The 3,584-nt window shown below is 43.5% G+C and overlaps 1 non-coding gene across 1 annotated transcript; it reads left to right on the top strand.

The window, feature by feature from the left end:
• The first annotated feature begins 2,782 nt into the window (after positions 1–2,782).
• On the top strand, positions 2,783–2,854 carry trnae-uuc (transfer RNA glutamic acid (anticodon UUC)). Its single transcript has one exon. It is a non-coding gene; the product is annotated as a tRNA-Glu (tRNA).
• Positions 2,855–3,584: the final 730 nt, after the last annotated feature.

The raw sequence follows: 3,584 nt of genomic DNA, 5'->3' as shown, positions 1-3,584 counted from the left end.
GAGCAACTGTACAGGAAATGGCAGCAGATAGCAGCAGGCAGAGCAGCATAGCCAGAAGCTAGCAGAGCGGTCGTTGAGGCCGGGTGACATTTAAGTTGAGAGGGGTCAATCAGAAGCGAGGGATTTGATCAGCTGATGCGAAGCAGCTGTAGATAAGCTGATTGATCAGTTCGATTGATGGATGGGAAAGCCAATCGCGGCTTTCCCGCGGACTTTAGCTTTTTGGTGACAGCGCCACCTATCGAATTAGATGACAGCAAAATACTCCTTTCTAACTATAGTATAAAAGGTTTATTCCACCAAAATACTACTTCCTGTCCTTTCGTTTCTAACTATAGTATAAATGGTTTCTTCCAATTCCACCAAATACTTTCTAATTTATAGTTTTAAAGGTTTGTTCCACCAAAATACTTTCTAATTTATAGTTTTAAAGGTTCATTCCACCAAACTACTTTCTAATTTATAGTTTTAAAGGTTCGTTCCACCAAAATACTTTCTAATTTATAGTTTTAAAGGTTCATTCCACCAAAATACTTTCTAATTTATAGTTTTAAAGGTTCGTTCCACCAAAATACTGCTTTCTGTCCAACTTCTCAGTTTTAAAGGTTCCTTCAGTTGAGGGCTCCTGGTTCTGTGTGAGGGGTTGAGGGTCGATATGGGATGATGAGGAAGATTTCATGTCCCGATGGTCCTGCTAAAGTAACTGAGAGTCATGATATCAAACAATGTCATCAAAATATGCTTGAACTCTTAAAATGGCAATAAAATCTACTGGAATCATTTTACCACAAACACTTTTATAGTGTTTTTGTGAGCATCATTTTTCAAACATTATAACATAAACTTAAAAAAGGGTCCATTCACTAACACTCTTACTTGAAGGTAGTCACTGATATCAGTAAACAGCTGATAAAGATTTGTGTTCATGTTTTAATTCTCTACTCTGACCTGTGCTGAGACACTGGACCAGAGAGGAAGACCTGCTCAGCCTCCTGCATGGACCAGTTCTGCAGCTCAGTGATGACGACGAGGGATTCAGCATTGAGTTCATTTTAAACTTTTTGGAGGAAACAACTGTAAATTAACCAGCAGTTACTGGTGATGCTTCACAGTTTCCAAGCTCAAACGGCCTCCTGCTTGTTGGACTCACAATTTCCAAAAAATGTAGACATCAAAAGTCAAATCATGTTTTAGTTTGGTTTTGTGTTGTTTTGTTTTTTACTGGAGGAAAACTTCAAATTGTGATGATGTGTCTGACTTAGAAACTGAACTCCCAAAAATCAAAGTCTCCTTCTTCTGTGCCGTGATCTCTGAGCTGATCATGATTGATCTCATCAATAATCCTTGGCAGCCGACCAGTCTCACACACACAGCCCCCCCCCACACACACACACACTGAGACATGCAGCAGCTCACAGTAACTGCCTCAGTCACACAGCAGATAGACTTCTTTCTATAACAAGATAAGCAGTAGAAATGGATGGAAGTGATGATGAACTGATGAACAGGTGATTTGTCCAAAAGTCAACATCAGATTCATTTCCAATCTGTGGAAGCAGTTTCATCTTGAGGTTCCAGGTAAGAACAGCCAGCTGTGGGCTGACACACATCTCTTCAGGAGCACTCCTATGCTCCAAACTTGCCAGGTTGAATTGTGTCTGTATTCTGAGGGCAGCAGGAGGACGGAGGAGTGAGGACACACACATTTGGAACTGAGAGCAGCTGCGTGTGGGATTTCCCCAGCAAAGATAAAACCAGCTCCTTCATGCTGGCTATGAAGGCTCACAGTCACACTGACCCTGCTACAAATACTTTGATATGCAACAGACTGGTTTCTCTTCTGGTAGTTTGTTATCAACTGTTGTCACATTTATGGATCAATTTAGCTGACAAGATGAAGGCTCCAAAGGACCAGCTGGAGATGCCAGGGATTGAACTCGGGGCCTCATACATGCAAAGCATGTGCTCTACCACTGAGCTACATCCCCTCTGTCAGAGTCACTGTTTAACTGATGCAACAACACAAACACAGACACAACATTTTATTCTTCATTTTAGGAAAAAAAGGAAGTCAGCCTGTGATCTCAAAGGCTCTGTGATCTCAGTAGTTTCACTGTGATGTCAGCCCTCACAACCTTAGACCACAGAGGCAAGTCAGGCTCCAGGAAGCTGAGGCTGCTGCGTTCTCAGTCCAGTCCAGAGTGAAGGTTTCCCTCTCTGAAGCTTTCCAATCCAGCCCAGATCCTCTCTGACTGGCAGGAGTCTTTGACCAGGAAATGAGAATTATATTGAACGTCTGCTCATCCTCAGAATGAAGTAAAAGTATTTGTGTTCCTAAAATAATCTCCAGATGCTAAGATCAATTATTAACATTGATTGACAGCTCTAAACTGATCCACCATCACTATACAGTTGCAAACTGAGGACTGGAATATTTAGAAATCCACAGTTGCTCATAACAACTGGTAGTACAAGTACACAGTAGAGACGACTGTAGGAAGTAGCAGTTGTGAGCCTTGAAGAAAATGCAGTAAAGACAGGAAGCCCCATCACATTGTCAGTGTTTCAGTGACTGGCATTGTGAAGAGACTGAGACAAAGTCAGTTATGAATGGAGGGCTGAGTTGGAACAGAGGGGGGCAGGATCCTGGGGGTGGACTGTCTTTAGGGGGCTGAGGTGTCTGGTGGTCTTGGTGGACCCTCTGCATCTCAAGCTGAGACAACAGAGTCCTGTGTTCTTGAGTCATTGTCTATAGTCTCTGTTGTTGGAGAGTCCAGTGTGGTCCCTGATGGTCTAGAGGCTAGGATTTGGCGCTTTCACCGCCGCGGCCCGGGTTCGATTCCCGGTCAGGGAATGAGTTATTTAGTGGTTGAGGGAGAGGTGATCAGGTGGTCCACATGATGGTGGAGGTGATGAACTGTGAATCCATCATGGCTCCACTCTCACCCCCATTGTAGTGTTCTTGGTTCACTCTGCCATGGCCCCATGTTGAAGGATAACTGTCTCATTCAGGTTCAACCCTTTGTTAGACACTATTAAGTCACTGACTCCTGCAAGGACAAACTCTGGTCAGTGTGGTCCCTGATGGTCCAGTGTCTAGGATTGGTGCTCTCACTGCCACAGCCTCGGGTTCAAGTCCTGGTCAGGGAAGTTGTGGATACCCTGAGGTTCTAGCCAACTATGGACTGATAGCTAACCTCCCCTCCTCTCTAAAATCCTGGAGAAAGCAGCTGCTAATCAGCTTAGTGACTTCCTCCATAACAAGAGTTGATTTGAGGGTTTCAGCCTGGTTTTGGAGCCCAGCACAGAGACAGCACTGGTAGAAGTCACTGGATATATAAATATATATTATAGATAAATATCGGCCGACTCATCAATGGCTGAGGAATACATTCAGTCAGTAGCGTATCAGTCCTCTGAAGCTGTAACTTGAGCCCACTTCTACCGACGAGAGGAGAGGTAAAATTACACCTGAAATCTGAGGTTTGTCCCTCAAAAAGAACCGCGATGTACTAAAAGTTTCCTCCCCAGAATGATTCTATCAACAAACACTTTAAATTGATATTCTGGAGTTTTATTTCAGT

This window comes from Aulostomus chinensis, chromosome 1 (assembly GCF_037954235.1).
Source record: "Aulostomus chinensis isolate RoL2024-O1b breed Wild chromosome 1, RoL_Achi_v1.0, whole genome shotgun sequence".
In the NCBI taxonomy this organism is placed as follows: Eukaryota; Metazoa; Chordata; class Actinopteri; order Syngnathiformes; family Aulostomidae; genus Aulostomus; species Aulostomus chinensis.
This window is presented reverse-complemented; position numbering and strand designations above follow the sequence as displayed.